We start from the raw sequence: 20,555 nt of genomic DNA on the forward strand, positions 1-20,555 counted from the left end.
TCAAAATTCTTACAGAAAACCGCATATTTCGATGCAAAACGATTATTTCTCGCCGATTTTCGTTGTTTTCTGGCTTGAATTCGCAAAGAACAGCACGAAATCTACAAAATCATGACTTTTTACCAAGATTCAACGGCTGAATTGCAAGAAAACAGCAGAATTCTGCACGAAATCATCAAAATTCTTACAGAAAACCGCATTATTCGATGCAAAACGACGATTTCTCGCCGATTTTCGTTGTTTTCTGGCTTGAATTCGCAAAGAAGAGCACGAAATCTACAAAATCATGACTTTTTACCAAGATTCAACGGCTGAATTGCAAGAAAACCGCAGAATTCTGCACGAAATCATCAAAATTCTTACAGAAAACCGCATTATTCGATGCAAAACGACGATTTCTCGCCGATTTTCGTTGTTTTCTGGCTTGAATTCGCAAAAAAGAGCACGAAATCTACAAAATCATGACTTTTTACCAAGATTCAACGGCTGAATTGCAAGAAAACAGCAGAATTCTGCACGAAATCATCAAAATTCTTACAGAAAACCGCATATTTCGATGCAAAACTACGATTTCTCGCCGATTTTCGTTGTTTTCTGGCTTGAATTCGCAAAGAAGAGCACGAAATCTACAAAATCATGACTTTTTACCAAGATTCAACGGCTGAATTGCAAGAAAACAGCAGAATTCTGCACGAAATCATCAAAATTCTTAGAGAATACTGCATATTTCGATGCAAAACAACGATTTCTCGCCGATTTTCGTTGTTTTCTATCTTGAATTCGCCAAGAAGAGCACGAAATCTACAAAATCATGACTTTTTACCTAGATTCAACGGCTGAATTGCAAGAAAACAGCAGAATTCTGCACGAAATCATCAAAATTCTTACAGAAAACCGCATTATTCGATGCAAAACGACGATTTCTCGCCGATTTTCGTTGTTTTCTGGCTTGAATTCGCAAAGAAGAGCACGAAATCTACAAAATCATGACTTTTTACCAAGATTCAACGGCTGAATTGCAAGAAAACCGCAGAATTCTGCACGAAATCATCAAAATTCTTACAGAAAACCGCATTATTCGATGCAAAACGACGATTTCTCGCCGATTTTCGTTGTTTTCTGGCTTGAATTCGCAAAGAAGAGCACGAAATCTACAAAATCATGACTTTTTACCAAGATTCAACGGCTGAATTGCAAGAAAACAGCAGAATTCTGCACGAAATCATCAAAATTCTTAGAGAATACTGCATATTTCGATGCAAAACAACGATTTCTCGCCGATTTTCGTTGTTTTCTATCTTGAATTCGCCAAGAAGAGCACGAAATCTACAAAATCATGACTTTTTACCTAGATTCAACGGCTGAATTGCAAGAAAACAGCAGAATTCTGCACGAAATCATCAAAATTCTTACAGAAAACCGCATATTTCGATGCAAAACGACGATTTCTCGCCGATTTTCGTTGTTTTCTGGCTTGAATTCGCAAAGAAGAGCACGAAATCTACAAAATCATGACTTTTTACCAAGATTCAACGGCTGAATTGCAAGAAAACAGCAGAATTCTGCACGAAATCTTCAAAATTCTTACAGAAAACCGCATATTTCGATGCAAAACGACGATTTCTTGCCGATTTTCGTTGTTTTCTGGCTTGAATTCGCAAAGAAGAGCACGAAATCTACAAAATCATGACTTTTTACCAAGATTCAACGGCTGAATTGCAAGAAAACAGCAGAATTCTGCACGAAATCATCAAAATTCTTAGAGAAAACCGCATATTTCGATGCAAAACGACGATTTCTCGCCGATTTTCGTGGTTTTCTGGCTTGAATTCGCAAAGAAGAGCACGAAATCTACAAAATCATGACTTTTTTCCAAGATTCAACGGCTGAATTGCAAGAAAACAGCAGAATTTTGCACGAAATCATCAAAATTCTTACAGAAAACCGCATATTTCGATGCAAAACGATTATTTCTCGCCGATTTTCGTTGTTTTCTGGCTTGAATTCGCAAAGAATAGCACGAAATCTACAAAATCATGACTTTTTACCAAGATTCAACGGCTGAATTGCAAGAAAACAGCAGAATTCTGCACGAAATCATCAAAATTCTTACAGAAAACCGCAGTATTCGATGCAAAACGACGATTTCTCGCCGATTTTCGTTGTTTTCTGGCTTGAATTCGCAAAGAAGAGCACGAAATCTACAAAATCATGACTTTTTACCAAGATTCAACGGCTGAATTGCAAGAAAACCGCAGAATTCTGCACGAAATCATCAAAATTCTTACAGAAAACCGCATTATTCGATGCAAAACGACGATTTCTCGCCGATTTTCGTTGTTTTCTGGCTTGAATTCGCAAAGAAGAGCACGAAATCTACAAAATCATGACTTTTTACCAAGATTCAACGGCTGAATTGCAAGAAAACAGCAGAATTCTGCACGAAATCATCAAAATTCTTACAGAAAACCGCATATTTCGATGCAAAACGACGATTTCTCGCCGATTTTCGTTGTTTTCTGGCTTGAATTCGCAAAAAAGAGCACGAAATCTACAAAATCATGACTTTTTACCAAGATTCAACGGCTGAATTGCAAGAAAACAGCAGAATTCTGCACGAAATCATCAAAATTCTTAGAGAATACTGCATATTTCGATGCAAAACAACGATTTCTCGCCGATTTTCGTTGTTTTCTATCTTGAATTCGCCAAGAAGAGCACGAAATCTACAAAATCATGACTTTTTACCTAGATTCAACGGCTGAATTGCAAGAAAACAGCAGAATTCTGCACGAAATCATCAAAATTCTTACAGAAAACCGCATATTTCGATGCAAAACGACGATTTCTCGCCGATTTTCGTTGTTTTCTGGCTTGAATTCGCAAAGAAGAGCACGAAATCTACAAAATCATGACTTTTTACCAAGATTCAACGGCTGAATTGCAAGAAAACAGCAGAATTCTGCACGAAATCTTCAAAATTCTTACAGAAAACCGCATATTTCGATGCAAAACGACGATTTCTTGCCGATTTTCGTTGTTTTCTGGCTTGAATTCGCAAAGAAGAGCACGAAATCTACAAAATCATGACTTTTTACCAAGATTCAACGGCTGAATTGCAAGAAAACAGCAGAATTCTGCACGAAATCATCAAAATTCTTAGAGAAAACCGCATATTTCGATGCAAAACGACGATTTCTCGCTGATTTTCGTTGTTTTCTCGCTTGAATTCGCAAAGAAGAGCACGAAATGTACAAAATCATGACTTTTTACCAAGATTCAACGGCTGAATTGCAAGAAAACAGCAGAATTCTGCTCGAAATCATCAAAATTCTTACAGAAAACCGCATATTTCGATGCAAAACGACGATTTCTCGCCGATTTTCGTTGTTTTCTGGCATGAATTTGCAAAGAAGAGCACGAAATCTACAAAATCATGACTTTTTACCAAGATTCAACGGCTGAATTGCAAGAAAACAGCAGAATTCTGCACGAAATCATCAAAATTCTTAGAGAAAACCGCATATTTCGATGCAAAACGACGATTTCTCGCTGATTTTCGTTGTTTTCTATCTTGAATTCGCAAAGAAGAGCACGAAATCTACAAAATCATGATTTTTAACCAAGATTCAACGGCTGAATTGCAAGTAAACAGCAAAATTCTGCACGAAATCGTCAAAATTCTTAGAGAAAACCGCATATTTCGATGCAAAACGACGATTTCTCGCCGATTTTCGTTGTTTTCTGGCTTGAATTCGCAAAGAAGAACACGAAATCTACAAAATCATCACTTTTTACCAAGATTCAACGGCTGAATTGCAAGAAAACAGCAGAATTCTGCACGAAATCATCAAAATTCTTACAGAAAACCGCATATTTCGATGCAAAACAACGATTTCTCGCCGATTTTCGTTGTTTTCTGGCTTGAATTCGCAAAGAAGAGCACGAAATCTACAAAATCATCACTTTTTACCAAGATTCAACGGCTGAATTGAAAGAAAACAGCAGAATTCTGCACGAAATCATCAAAATTCTTACAGAAAACCGCATTTTTCGATGCAAATCGACGATTTCTCACCGATTTTCGTTGTTTTCTGGCTTGAATTCGTAAAGAAGAGCACGAAATCTACAAAATCATGACTTTTTACCAAGATTCAACCGCTGAATTGCAAGAAAACAGCAGAATTCTGCACGAAATCATCAAAATTCTTACAGAAAACCGCATATTTTGGTGCAAAACAACGATTTCTCGCCGATTTTCGTTGTTTTCTGGCTTGAATTCGCAAAGAAAAGCACGAAATCTACAAAATCATCACTTTTTACTAAGAGTCTACGGCTGAACAGCAGAATTCTGCACGAAATCATCAAAATTCTTACAGAAAACCGCATATTTCGATGCAAAACGACGATTTCTCGCCGATTTTCGTTGTTTTCTGGCTTGAATTCGCAAAGAAGAGCACGAAATCTACAAAATCATGACTTTTTACCAAGATTCAACGGCTGAATTGCAAGAAAACAGCAGAATTCTGCCCGAAATGGTCAAAATTCTTAGAGAAAACTGCATATTTCGATGCAAAACAACGATTTCTCGCCGATTTTCGTTGTTTTCTAACTTGAATTCGCCAAGAAGAGCACGAAATCTACAAAATCATGACTTTTTACCTAGATTCAACGGCTGAATTGCAGGAAAACAGCAGAATTCTGCACGAAATCATCAAAATTCTTACAGAAAACCGCATATTTCGATGCAAAACGACGATTTCTCGCTGATTTTCGTTGTTTTCTATCTTGAATTCGCAAAGAAGAGCACGAAATCTACAAAATCATGACTTTTTACCAAGATTCAACGGCTGAATTGCAAGTAAACAGCAGAATTCTGCACGAAATCGTCAAAATTCTTAGAGAAAACCGCATATTTCGATGCAAAACGACGATTTCTCGCCGATTTTCGTTGTTTTCTGGCTTGAATTCGCAAAGAAGAGCACGAAATCTACAAAATCATCACTTTTTACCAAGATTCAACGGCTGAATTGCAAGAAAACAGCAGAATTCTGCACGAAATCATCAAAATTCTTACAGAAAACCGCATATTTCGATGCAAAACAACGATTTCTCGCCGATTTTCGTTGTTTTCTCGCTTGAATTCGCAAAGAAGAGCACGAAATCTACAAAATCATGACTTTTTACCAAGATTCAACGGCTGAATTGCAAGAAAACAGCAGAATTCTGCACGAAATCATCAAAATTCTTACAGAAAACCGCATATTTCGATGCAAAACGACGATTTCTCGCCGATTTTCGTTGTTTTCTGGCATGAATTTGCAAAGAAGAGCACGAAATCTACAAAATCATGACTTTTTACCAAGATTCAACGGCTGAATTGCAAGAAAACAGCAGAATTCTGCACGAAATCATCAAAATTCTTACAGAAAACCGCATTTTTCGATGCAAATCGACGATTTCTCACCGATTTTCGTTGTTTTCTGGCTTGAATTCGTAAAGAAGAGCACGAAATCTACAAAATCATGACTTTTTACCAAGATTCAACCGCTGAATTGCAAGAAAACAGCAGAATTCTGCACGAAATCATCAAAATTCTTACAGAAAACCGCATATTTCGGTGCAAAACAACGATTTCTCGCCGATTTTCGTTGTTTTCTGGCTTGAATTCGCAAAGAAAAGCACGAAATCTACAAAATCATCACTTTTTACCAAGAGTCTACGGCTGAACAGCAGAATTCTGCACGAAATCATCAAAATTCTTACAGAAAACCGCATATTTCGACGCATAACAACGATTTCTCGCCGATTTTCGTTGTTTTCTGGCGTGAATTCGCAAAGAAGAGAACGAAATCTACAAAATCATCACTTTTTACCAAGATTCTACGGCTGAATTGCAAGAAAACAGCTGAATTCTACACGAAATCATCAAAATTCTTACAGAAAACCGCATATTTCGATGCAAAACGACGATTTCTCGCCGATTTTCGTTGTTTTCTGGCTTGAATTCGCAAAGAAGAGCACGAAATCTACAAAATCATGACTTTTTACCAAGATTCAACGGCTGAATTGCAAGAAAACAGCAGAATTCTGCACGAAATCATGAAAATTCTTAGAGAAAACTGCATATTTCGATGCAAAACAACGATTTCTCGCCGATTTTCGTTGTTTTCTATCTTGAATTCGCCAAGAAGAGCACGAGATCTACAAAATCATGACTTTTTACCAAGATTCAACGGCTGAATTGCAAGAAAACAGCAGAATTCTGCACGAAATCGTCAAAATTCTTAGAAAAAACCGCATATTTCGATGCAAAACGACGATTTCTCGCCGATTTTCGTTGTTTTCTGGCTTGAATTCGCAAAGAAGGGCACGAAATCTACAAAATCATCACTTTTTACCAAGATTCAACAGCTGAATTGCAAGAAAACAGCAGAATTCTGCACGAAATCATCAAAATTCTTAGAGAAAACCGCATATTTCGATGCAAAACGACGATTTTTCGCCGATTTTCGTGGTTTTCTGGCTTGAATTCGCAAAGAAGAGCACGAAATCTACAAAATCATGACTTTTTTCCAAGATTCAACGGCTGAATTGCAAGAAAACAGCAGAATTTTGCACGAAATCATCAAAATTCTTACAGAAAACCGCATATTTCGATGCAAAACGATTATTTCTCGCCGATTTTCGTTGTTTTCTGGCTTGAATTCGCAAAGAACAGCACGAAATCTACAAAATCATGACTTTTTACCAAGATTCAACGGCTGAATTGCAAGAAAACAGCAGAATTCTGCACGAAATCATCAAAATTCTTACAGAAAACCGCATTATTCGATGCAAAACGACGATTTCTCGCCGATTTTCGTTGTTTTCTGGCTTGAATTCGCAAAGAAGAGCACGAAATCTACAAAATCATGACTTTTTACCAAGATTCAACGGCTGAATTGCAAGAAAACCGCAGAATTCTGCACGAAATCATCAAAATTCTTACAGAAAACCGCATTATTCGATGCAAAACGACGATTTCTCGCCGATTTTCGTTGTTTTCTGGCTTGAATTCGCAAAAAAGAGCACGAAATCTACAAAATCATGACTTTTTACCAAGATTCAACGGCTGAATTGCAAGAAAACAGCAGAATTCTGCACGAAATCATCAAAATTCTTACAGAAAACCGCATATTTCGATGCAAAACTACGATTTCTCGCCGATTTTCGTTGTTTTCTGGCTTGAATTCGCAAAGAAGAGCACGAAATCTACAAAATCATGACTTTTTACCAAGATTCAACGGCTGAATTGCAAGAAAACAGCAGAATTCTGCACGAAATCATCAAAATTCTTAGAGAATACTGCATATTTCGATGCAAAACAACGATTTCTCGCCGATTTTCGTTGTTTTCTATCTTGAATTCGCCAAGAAGAGCACGAAATCTACAAAATCATGACTTTTTACCTAGATTCAACGGCTGAATTGCAAGAAAACAGCAGAATTCTGCACGAAATCATCAAAATTCTTACAGAAAACCGCATTATTCGATGCAAAACGACGATTTCTCGCCGATTTTCGTTGTTTTCTGGCTTGAATTCGCAAAGAAGAGCACGAAATCTACAAAATCATGACTTTTTACCAAGATTCAACGGCTGAATTGCAAGAAAACCGCAGAATTCTGCACGAAATCATCAAAATTCTTACAGAAAACCGCATTATTCGATGCAAAACGACGATTTCTCGCCGATTTTCGTTGTTTTCTGGCTTGAATTCGCAAAGAAGAGCACGAAATCTACAAAATCATGACTTTTTACCAAGATTCAACGGCTGAATTGCAAGAAAACAGCAGAATTCTGCACGAAATCATCAAAATTCTTAGAGAATACTGCATATTTCGATGCAAAACAACGATTTCTCGCCGATTTTCGTTGTTTTCTATCTTGAATTCGCCAAGAAGAGCACGAAATCTACAAAATCATGACTTTTTACCTAGATTCAACGGCTGAATTGCAAGAAAACAGCAGAATTCTGCACGAAATCATCAAAATTCTTACAGAAAACCGCATATTTCGATGCAAAACGACGATTTCTCGCCGATTTTCGTTGTTTTCTGGCTTGAATTCGCAAAGAAGAGCACGAAATCTACAAAATCATGACTTTTTACCAAGATTCAACGGCTGAATTGCAAGAAAACAGCAGAATTCTGCACGAAATCTTCAAAATTCTTACAGAAAACCGCATATTTCGATGCAAAACGACGATTTCTTGCCGATTTTCGTTGTTTTCTGGCTTGAATTCGCAAAGAAGAGCACGAAATCTACAAAATCATGACTTTTTACCAAGATTCAACGGCTGAATTGCAAGAAAACAGCAGAATTCTGCACGAAGTCATCAAAATTCTTAGAGAAAACCGCATATTTCGATGCAAAACGACGATTTCTCGCCGATTTTCGTGGTTTTCTGGCTTGAATTCGCAAAGAAGAGCACGAAATCTACAAAATCATGACTTTTTTTCCAAGATTCAACGGCTGAATTGCAAGAAAACAGCAGAATTTTGCACGAAATCATCAAAATTCTTACAGAAAACCGCATATTTCGATGCAAAACGATTATTTCTCGCCGATTTTCGTTGTTTTCTGGCTTGAATTCGCAAAGAATAGCACGAAATCTACAAAATCATGACTTTTTACCAAGATTCAACGGCTGAATTGCAAGAAAACAGCAGAATTCTGCACGAAATCATCAAAATTCTTACAGAAAACCGCAGTATTCGATGCAAAACGACGATTTCTCGCCGATTTTCGTTGTTTTCTGGCTTGAATTCGCAAAGAAGAGCACGAAATCTACAAAATCATGACTTTTTACCAAGATTCAACGGCTGAATTGCAAGAAAACCGCAGAATTCTGCACGAAATCATCAAAATTCTTACAGAAAACCGCATTATTCGATGCAAAACGACGATTTCTCGCCGATTTTCGTTGTTTTCTGGCTTGAATTCGCAAAGAAGAGCACGAAATCTACAAAATCATGACTTTTTACCAAGATTCAACGGCTGAATTGCAAGAAAACAGCAGAATTCTGCACGAAATCATCAAAATTCTTACAGAAAACCGCATATTTCGATGCAAAACGACGATTTCTCGCCGATTTTCGTTGTTTTCTGGCTTGAATTCGCAAAGAAGAGCACGAAATCTACAAAATCATGACTTTTTACCAAGATTCAACGGCTGAATTGCAAGAAAACAGCAGAATTCTGCACGAAATCATCAAAATTCTTAGAGAATACTGCATATTTCGATGCAAAACAACGATTTCTCGCCGATTTTCGTTGTTTTCTATCTTGAATTCGCCAAGAAGAGCACGAAATCTACAAAATCATGACTTTTTACCTAGATTCAACGGCTGAATTGCAAGAAAACAGCAGAATTCTGCACGAAATCATCAAAATTCTTACAGAAAACCGCATATTTCGATGCAAAACGACGATTTCTCGCCGATTTTCGTTGTTTTCTGGCTTGAATTCGCAAAGAAGAGCACGAAATCTACAAAATCATGACTTTTTACCAAGATTCAACGGCTGAATTGCAAGAAAACAGCAGAATTCTGCACGAAATCTTCAAAATTCTTACAGAAAACCGCATATTTCGATGCAAAACGACGATTTCTTGCCGATTTTCGTTGTTTTCTGGCTTGAATTCGCAAAGAAGAGCACGAAATCTACAAAATCATGACTTTTTACCAAGATTCAACGGCTGAATTGCAAGAAAACAGCAGAATTCTGCACGAAATCATCAAAATTCTTAGAGAAAACCGCATATTTCGATGCAAAACGACGATTTCTCGCTGATTTTCGTTGTTTTCTCGCTTGAATTCGCAAAGAAGAGCACGAAATGTACAAAATCATGACTTTTTACCAAGATTCAACGGCTGAATTGCAAGAAAACAGCAGAATTCTGCTCGAAATCATCAAAATTCTTACAGAAAACCGCATATTTCGATGCAAAACGACGATTTCTCGCCGATTTTCGTTGTTTTCTGGCATGAATTTGCAAAGAAGAGCACGAAATCTACAAAATCATGACTTTTTACCAAGATTCAACGGCTGAATTGCAAGAAAACAGCAGAATTCTGCACGAAATCATCAAAATTCTTAGAGAAAACCGCATATTTCGATGCAAAACGACGATTTCTCGCTGATTTTCGTTGTTTTCTATCTTGAATTCGCAAAGAAGAGCACGAAATCTACAAAATCATGATTTTTAACCAAGATTCAACGGCTGAATTGCAAGTAAACAGCAAAATTCTGCACGAAATCGTCAAAATTCTTAGAGAAAACCGCATATTTCGATGCAAAACGACGATTTCTCGCCGATTTTCGTTGTTTTCTGGCTTGAATTCGCAAAGAAGAACACGAAATCTACAAAATCATCACTTTTTACCAAGATTCAACGGCTGAATTGCAAGAAAACAGCAGAATTCTGCACGAAATCATCAAAATTCTTACAGAAAACCGCATATTTCGATGCAAAACAACGATTTCTCGCCGATTTTCGTTGTTTTCTGGCTTGAATTCGCAAAGAAGAGCACGAAATCTACAAAATCATCACTTTTTACCAAGATTCAACGGCTGAATTGAAAGAAAACAGCAGAATTCTGCACGAAATCATCAAAATTCTTACAGAAAACCGCATTTTTCGATGCAAATCGACGATTTCTCACCGATTTTCGTTGTTTTCTGGCTTGAATTCGTAAAGAAGAGCACGAAATCTACAAAATCATGACTTTTTACCAAGATTCAACCGCTGAATTGCAAGAAAACAGCAGAATTCTGCACGAAATCATCAAAATTCTTACAGAAAACCGCATATTTTGGTGCAAAACAACGATTTCTCGCCGATTTTCGTTGTTTTCTGGCTTGAATTCGCAAAGAAAAGCACGAAATCTACAAAATCATCACTTTTTACTAAGAGTCTACGGCTGAACAGCAGAATTCTGCACGAAATCATCAAAATTCTTACAGAAAACCGCATATTTCGATGCAAAACGACGATTTCTCGCCGATTTTCGTTGTTTTCTGGCTTGAATTCGCAAAGAAGAGCACGAAATCTACAAAATCATGACTTTTTACCAAGATTCAACGGCTGAATTGCAAGAAAACAGCAGAATTCTGCCCGAAATGGTCAAAATTCTTAGAGAAAACTGCATATTTCGATGCAAAACAACGATTTCTCGCCGATTTTCGTTGTTTTCTAACTTGAATTCGCCAAGAAGAGCACGAAATCTACAAAATCATGACTTTTTACCTAGATTCAACGGCTGAATTGCAGGAAAACAGCAGAATTCTGCACGAAATCATCAAAATTCTTACAGAAAACCGCATATTTCGATGCAAAACGACGATTTCTCGCTGATTTTCGTTGTTTTCTATCTTGAATTCGCAAAGAAGAGCACGAAATCTACAAAATCATGACTTTTTACCAAGATTCAACGGCTGAATTGCAAGTAAACAGCAGAATTCTGCACGAAATCGTCAAAATTCTTAGAGAAAACCGCATATTTCGATGCAAAACGACGATTTCTCGCCGATTTTCGTTGTTTTCTGGCTTGAATTCGCAAAGAAGAGCACGAAATCTACAAAATCATCACTTTTTACCAAGATTCAACGGCTGAATTGCAAGAAAACAGCAGAATTCTGCACGAAATCATCAAAATTCTTACAGAAAACCGCATTTTTCGATGCAAATCGACGATTTCTCACCGATTTTCGTTGTTTTCTGGCTTGAATTCGTAAAGAAGAGCACGAAATCTACAAAATCATGACATTTTACCAAGATTCAACCGCTGAATTGCAAGAAAACAGCAGAATTCTGCACGAAATCATCAAAATTCTTACAGAAAACCGCATATTTCGGTGCAAAACAACGATTTCTCGCCGATTTTCGTTGTTTTCTGGCTTGAATTCGCAAAGAAAAGCACGAAATCTACAAAATCATCACTTTTTACCAAGAGTCTACGGCTGAACAGCAGAATTCTGCACGAAATCATCAAAATTCTTACAGAAAACCGCATATTTCGATGCAAAACGACGATTTCTCGCCGATTTTCGTTGTTTTCTGGCTTGAATTCGCAAAGAAGAGCACGAAATCTACAAAATCATGACTTTTTACCAAGATTCAACGGCTGAATTGCAAGAAAACAGCAGAATTCTGCCCGAAATGGTCAAAATTCTTAGAGAAAACTGCATATTTCGATGCAAAACAACGATTTCTCGCCGATTTTCGTTGTTTTCTATCTTGAATTCGCCAAGAAGAGCACGAAATCTACAAAATCATGACTTTTTACCTAGATTCAACGGCTGAATTGCAAGAAAACAGCAGAATTCTGCACGAAATCATCAAAATTCTTACAGAAAACCGCATATTTCGATGCAAAACAACGATTTCTCGCCGATTTTCGTTGTTTTCCTCGCTTGAATTCGCAAAGAAGAGCACGAAATCTACAAAATCATGACTTTTTACCAAGATTCAACGGCTGAATTGCAAGAAAACAGCAGAATTCTGCACGAAATCATCAAAATTCTTACAGAAAACCGCATATTTCGATGCAAAACAACGATTTCTCGCCGATTTTCGTTGTTTTCTGGCTTGAATTCGCAAAGAAGAGCACGAAATCTACAAAATCATCACTTTTTACCAAGATTCAACGGCTGAATTGAAAGAAAACAGCAGAATTCTGCACGAAATCATCAAAATTCTTACAGAAAACCGCATTTTTCGATGCAAATCGACGATTTCTCACCGATTTTCGTTGTTTTCTGGCTTGAATTCGTAAAGAAGAGCACGAAATCTACAAAATCATGACTTTTTACCAAGATTCAACGGCTGAATTGCAAGAAAACAGCAGAATTCTGCACGAAATCATCAAAATTCTTACAGAAAACCGCATATTTCGATGCAAAACGACGATTTCTCGCCGATTTTCGTTGTTTTCTGGCTTGAATTCGCAAAGAAGAGCACGAAATCTACAAAATCATGACTTTTTACCAAGATTCAACGGCTGAATTGCAAGAAAACAGCAGAATTCTGCACGAAATCATCAAAATTCTTAGAGAATACTGCATATTTCGATGCAAAACAACGATTTCTCGCCGATTTTCGTTGTTTTCTATCTTGAATTCGCCAAGAAGAGCACGAAATCTACAAAATCATGACTTTTTACCTAGATTCAACGGCTGAATTGCAAGAAAACAGCAGAATTCTGCACGAAATCATCAAAATTCTTACAGAAAACCGCATATTTCGATGCAAAACGACGATTTCTCGCCGATTTTCGTTGTTTTCTGGCTTGAATTCGCAAAGAAGAGCACGAAATCTACAAAATCATGACTTTTTACCAAGATTCAACGGCTGAATTGCAAGAAAACAGCAGAATTCTGCACGAAATCTTCAAAATTCTTACAGAAAACCGCATATTTCGATGCAAAACGACGATTTCTTGCCGATTTTCGTTGTTTTCTGGCTTGAATTCGCAAAGAAGAGCACGAAATCTACAAAATCATGACTTTTTACCAAGATTCAACGGCTGAATTGCAAGAAAACAGCAGAATTCTGTACGAAATCATCAAAATTCTTAGAGAAAACCGCATATTTCGATGCAAAACGACGATTTCTCGCTGATTTTCGTTGTTTTCTCGCTTGAATTCGCAAAGAAGAGCACGAAATGTACAAAATCATGACTTTTTACCAAGATTCAACGGCTGAATTGCAAGAAAACAGCAGAATTCTGCTCGAAATCATCAAAATTCTTACAGAAAACCGCATATTTCGATGCAAAACGACGATTTCTCGCCGATTTTCGTTGTTTTCTGGCATGAATTTGCAAAGAAGAGCACGAAATCTACAAAATCATGACTTTTTACCAAGATTCAACGGCTGAATTGCAAGAAAACAGCAGAATTCTGCACGAAATCATCAAAATTCTTAGAGAAAACCGCATATTTCGATGCAAAACGACGATTTCTCGCTGATTTTCGTTGTTTTCTATCTTGAATTCGCAAAGAAGAGCACGAAATCTACAAAATCATGATTTTTAACCAAGATTCAACGGCTGAATTGCAAGTAAACAGCAAAATTCTGCACGAAATCGTCAAAATTCTTAGAGAAAACCGCATATTTCGATGCAAAACGACGATTTCTCGCCGATTTTCGTTGTTTTCTGGCTTGAATTCGCAAAGAAGAACACGAAATCTACAAAATCATCACTTTTTACCAAGATTCAACGGCTGAATTGCAAGAAAACAGCAGAATTCTGCACGAAATCATCAAAATTCTTGACAGAAAACCGCATATTTCGATGCAAAACAACGATTTTCTCGCCGATTTTCGTTGTTTTCTGGCTTGAATTCGCAAAGAAGAGCACGAAATCTACAAAATCATCACTTTTTACCAGATTCAACGGCTGAATTGAAAGAAAACAGCAGAAATCTGCACGAAATCATCAAAATTCTTACAGAAAACCGCATTTTTCGATGCAAATCGACGATTTCTCACCGATTTTCGTTGTTTTCTGGCTTGAATTCGTAAAGAAGAGCACGAAATCTACAAAAATCATGACTTTTTACCAAGATTCAACCGCTGAATTGCAAGAAAACAGCAGAATTCTGCACGAAATCATCAAAATTCTTACAGAAAACCGCATATTTTTGGTGCAAAAACAACGATTTTCCTCGCCGATTTTCGTTGTTTTCTGGCTTGAATTCGCAAAGAAAAGCACGAAATCTACAAAATCATCACTTTTTACTAAGAGTCTACGGCTGAACAGCAGAATTCTGCACGAAATCATCAAATTCTTACAGAAAACCGCATATTTCGATGCAAAACGACGATTTCTCGCCGATTTTCGTTGTTTTCTGGCTTGAATTCGCAAAGAAGAGCACGAAATCTACAAAAATCATGACTTTTTACCAAGATTCAACGGCTGAATTGCAAGGAAAACAGCAGCAGAATTCTGCCCGAAATGGTCAAAATTCTTAGAGAAAACTGCATATTTCGATGCAAAACAACGATTTCTCGCCGATTTTCGTTGTTTTCTAACTTGAATTCGCCAAGAAGAGCACGAAATCTACAAAATCATGACGTTTTACCTAGATTCAACGGCTGAATTGCAGGAAAACAGCAGAATTCTGCACGAAATCATCAAAATTCTTACAGAAAACCGCATATTTCGATGCAAAACGACGACTTTCTCGCTGATTTTCGTTGTTTTCTATCTTGATTCGCAAGAAGAGCACGAAATCTACAAAATCATGACTTTTTACCAAGATTCCAACGGCTGAATTGCAAGTAAACAGCAGAATTCTGCACGAAATCGTCAAAATTCTTAGAGAAAACCGCATATTTCGATGCAAAACGACGATTTCTCGCCGATTTTCGTTGTTTTCTGGCTTGAATTCGCAAAGAAGAGCACGAAATCTACAAAATCATCACTTTTTACCAAGATTCAACGGCTGAATTGCAAGAAAACAGCAGAATTCTGCACGAAATCATCAAAATTCTTACAGAAAACCGCATTTTTCGATGCAAATCGACGATTTCTCACCGATTTTCGTTGTTTTCTGGCTTGAATTCGTAAAGAAGAGCACGAAATCTACAAAATCATGACATTTTACCAAGATTCAACCGCTGAATTGCAAGAAAACAGCAGAATTCTGCACGAAATCATCAAAATTCTTACAGAAAACCGCATATTTCGGTGCAAAACAACGATTTCTCGCCGATTTTCGTTGTTTTCTGGCTTGAATTCGCAAAGAAAAGCACGAAATCTACAAAATCATCACTTTTTACCAAGAGTCTACGGCTGAACAGCAGAATTCTGCACGAAATCATCAAAATTCTTACAGAAAACCGCATATTTCGATGCAAAACGACGATTTCTCGCCGATTTTCGTTGTTTTCTGGCTTGAATTCGCAAAGAAGAGCACGAAGTCTACAAAATCATGACTTTTTACCAAGATTCAACGGCTGAATTGCAAGAAAACAGCAGAATTCTGCCCGAAATGGTCAAAATTCTTAGAGAAAACTGCATATTTCGATGCAAAACAACGATTTCTCGCCGATTTTCGTTGTTTTCTATCTTGAATTCGCCAAGAAGAGCACGAAATCTACAAAATCATGACTTTTTACCTAGATTCAACGGCTGAATTGCAAGAAAACAGCAGAATTCTGCACGAAATCATCAAAATTCTTACAGAAAACCGCATATTTCGATGCAAAACAACGATTTCTCGCCGATTTTCGTTGTTTTCTCGCTTGAATTCGCAAAGAAGAGCACGAAATCTACAAAATCATGACTTTTTACCAAGATTCAACGGCTGAATTGCAAGAAAACAGCAGAATTCTGCACGAAATCATCAAAATTCTTACAGAAAACCGCATATTTCGATGCAAAACGACGATTTCTCGCCGATTTTCGTTGTTTTCTGGCATGAATTTGCAAAGAAGAGCACGAAATCTACAAAATCATGACTTTTTACCAAGATTCAACGGCTGAATTGCAAGAAAACAGCAGAATTCTGCACGAAATCATCAAAATTCTTACAGAAAACCGCATTTTTCGATGCAAATCGACGATTTCTCACCGATTTTCGTTGTTTTCTGGCTTGAATTCGTAAAGAAGAGCACGAAATCTACAAAATCATGACTTTTTACCAAGATTCAACCGCTGAATTGCAAGAAAACAGCAGAATTCTGCACGAAATCATCAAAATTCTTACAGAAAACCGCATATTTCGGTGCAAAACAACGATTTCTCGCCGATTTTCGTTGTTTTCTGGCTTGAATTCGCAAAGAAAAGCACGAAATCTACAAAATCATCACTTTTTACCAAGAGTCTACGGCTGAACAGCAGAATTCTGCACGAAATCATCAAAATTCTTACAGAAAACCGCATATTTCGACGCATAACAACGATTTCTCGCCGATTTTCGTTGTTTTCTGGCGTGAATTCGCAAAGAAGAGAACGAAATCTACAAAATCATCACTTTTTACCAAGATTCTACGGCTGAATTGCAAGAAAACAGCAGAATTCTACACGAAATCATCAAAATTCTTACAGAAAACCGCATATTTCGATGCAAAACGACGATTTCTCGCTGATTTTCGTTGTTTTCTGGCTTGAATTCGCAAAGAAGAGCACGAAATCTACAAAATCATGACTTTTTACCAAGATTCAACGGCTGAATTGCAAGAAAACAGCAGAATTCTGCACGAAATCATGAAAATTCTTAGAGAAAACTGCATATTTCGATGCAAAACAACGATTTCTCGCCGATTTTCGTTGTTTTCTATCTTGAATTCGCCAAGAAGAGCACGAGATCTACAAAATCATGACTTTTTACCAAGATTCAACGGCTGAATTGCAAGAAAACAGCAGAATTCTGCACGAAATCGTCAAAATTCTTAGAGAAAACCGCATATTTCGATGCAAAACGACGATTTCTCGCCGATTTTCGTGGTTTTCTGGCTTGAATTCGCAAAGAAGGGCACGAAATCTACAAAATCATCACTTTTTACCAAGATTCAACAGCTGAATTGCAAGAAAACAGCAGAATTCTGCACGAAATCATCAAAATCCTTAGAGAAAACCGCATATTTCGATGCAAAACGACGATTTCTCGCCGATTTTCGTGGTTTTCTGGCTTGAATTTGCAAAGAAGAGCACGAAATCTACAAAATCATGACTTTTTTCCAAGATTCAACGGCTGAATTGCAAGAAAACAGCAGAATTTTGCACGAAATCATCAAAATTCTTACAGAAAACGGCATATTTCGATGCAAAACGATTTTTTCTCGCCGATTTTCGTTGTTTTCTGGCTTGAATTCGCAAAGAATAGCACGAAATCTACAAAATCATGACTTTTTACCAAGATTCAACGGCTGAATTGCAAGAAAACAGCAGAATTCTGCACGAAATCATCAAAATTCTTACAGAAAACCGCATTATTCGATGCAAAACGACGATTTCTCGCCGATTTTCGTTGTTTTCTGGCTTGAATTCGCAAAGAAGAGCACGAAATCTACAAAATCATGACTTTTTACCAAGATTCAACGGCTGAATTGCAAGAAAACCGCAGATTTCTGCACGAAATCATCAAAATTCTTACAGAAAACCGCATTTTTCGATGCAAATCGACGATTTCTCGCCGATTTTCGTTGTTTTCTGGCTTGAATTCGCAAAGAAGAGCACGAAATCTACAAAATCATGACTTTTTACCAAGATTCAACGGCTGAATTGCAAGAAAACAGCAGAATTCTGCACGAAATCATCAAAATTCTTACAGAAAACCGCATATTTCGATGCAAAACGACGATTTCTCGGCGATTTTCGTTGTTTTCTGGCATGAATTTGCAAAGAAGAGCACGAAATCTACAAAATCATGACTTTTTACAAAGATTCAACTGCTGAATTGCAAGAAAACAGCAGAATTCTGCACGAAATCATCAAAATTCTTAGAGAAAACCGCATATTTCGATGCAAAACGATGATTTCTCGCTGATTTTCGTTGTTTTCTGTCTTGAATTCGCAAAGAAGAGCACGAAATCTACAAAATCATGACTTTTTACCAAGATTCAACGGCTGAATTGCAAGTAAACAGCAGAATTCTGCACGAAATCGTCAAAATTCTTAGAGAAAACCGCATATTTCGATGCAAAACGACGATTTCTCGCCGATTTTCGTTGTTTTCTGGCTTGAATTCGCAAAGAAGAGCACGAAATCTACAAAATCATGACTTTTTACCAAGATTCAACGGCTGAATTGCAAGTAAACAGCAGAATTCTGCACGAAATCGTCAAAATTCTTAGAGAAAACCGCATATTTCGATGAAAAACGACGATTTCTCGCCGATTTTCGTTGTTTTCTGGCTTGAATTCGCAAAGAAGAGCACGAAATCTACAAAATCATCACTTTTTACCAAGATTCAACGGCTGAATTGCAAGAAAACAGCAGAATTCTGCACGAAATCATCAAAATTCCTAAAGAAAACCGCATATTTCGATGCAAAACGACGATTTCTCGCCGATTTTCGTTGTTTTCTGGCTTGAATTCGCAAAGAAGAGCACGGGATCTACAAAATCATCACTTTTTACCAAGATTCTACGGCTGAATTGCAAGAAAACAGCAGAATTCTGCACGAAATCATCAAAATTCTTACAGAAAACCGCATATTTCGATGCAAAACGACGATTTCTCGCCGATTTTCGTTGTTTTCTGGCTTGAATTCGGAAAGAAGAGCACAAAATCTACAAAATCATCACATTTTACCAAGATTCTACGGCTGAATTGCAAGAAAACAGCAGAATTCTACACGAAATCATTAAAATTCTTACAGAAAACCGCATATTTCGATGCAAAACAACGATTTCTCGCCGATTTTCGTTGTTTTCTGGCTTGAATTCGCAAAGAAAAGCACGAAATCTACAAAAGCATCACTTTCTACCAAGATTCTACGGCTGAATTGCAAGAAAACAGCAGAATTCTGCACGAAATCATCAAAATTCTTACAGAAAACCGCATATTTCGATGCAAAACGACGATTTCTCGCCGATTTTCGTTGTTTTCTGGCTTGAATTCGCAAAGAAGAGCACGAAATCTACAAAATCATGCCTTTTTACTAAGATTCAACGGCTGAATTGCAAGAAAACGGCAGAATTCTGCACGAAATCATCAAAATTCTTAGAGAAAACTGCATATTTCGATGCAAATCAACGATTTCTCGCCGATTTTCGTTGTTCTCTATCTTGAATTCGCCAAGAAGAGCACGAAATCTACAAAATCATGACTTTTTACCAAGATTCAACGGCTGAATTGCAAGAAAACAGCAGAATTCTGCACGAAATCGTCAAAATTCTTAGAGAAAACCGCATATTTCGATGCAAAACGACGATTTCTCGCCGATTTTCGTTGTTTTCTGGCTTGAATTCGCAAAGAAGAGCACGAAATCTACAAAATCATCACTTTTTACCAAGATTCTACGGCTGAATTGCAAGAAAACAGCAGAATTCTGCACGAAATCATCAAAATTCTTAGAGAAAACCGCATATTTCGATGCAAAACGACGATTTCTCGCCGATTTTTGTGGTTTTCTGGCTTGAATTCGCAAGAAAGAGCACGAAATCTACAAAATCATGACTTTTTACCAAGATTCAACGGCTGAATTGCAAGAAAACGGCAGAATTCTGCACGAAATCATCAAAATTTTTACAGAAAACCGCATATTTCGATGCAAAACGATTATTTCTTGCCGATTTTCGTTGTTTTCTTGCTTGAATTCGAAAAGAAGAGCACGAAATCTACAAAATCATGACTTTTTACCAAGATTCAACGGCTGAATTGCAAGATAACAGCAGAATTCTGCACGAAATCATCAAAATTCTTACAGAAAACCGCATATTTCGATGCAAAACGACGATTTCTCGCCGATTTTCGTTGTTTTCTGGCTTGAATTCGCAAAGAAGAGCACGAAATCTACTAAATCATGACTTTTTACCAAGATTCAACGGCTGAATTGC

Source organism: Gnatocerus cornutus, chromosome 8, assembly GCF_029298725.1.
Source record: "Gnatocerus cornutus isolate USDA-ARS CGAHR chromosome 8, icGnaCorn1.1, whole genome shotgun sequence".
NCBI lineage: Eukaryota > Metazoa > Arthropoda > Insecta > Coleoptera > Tenebrionidae > Gnatocerus > Gnatocerus cornutus.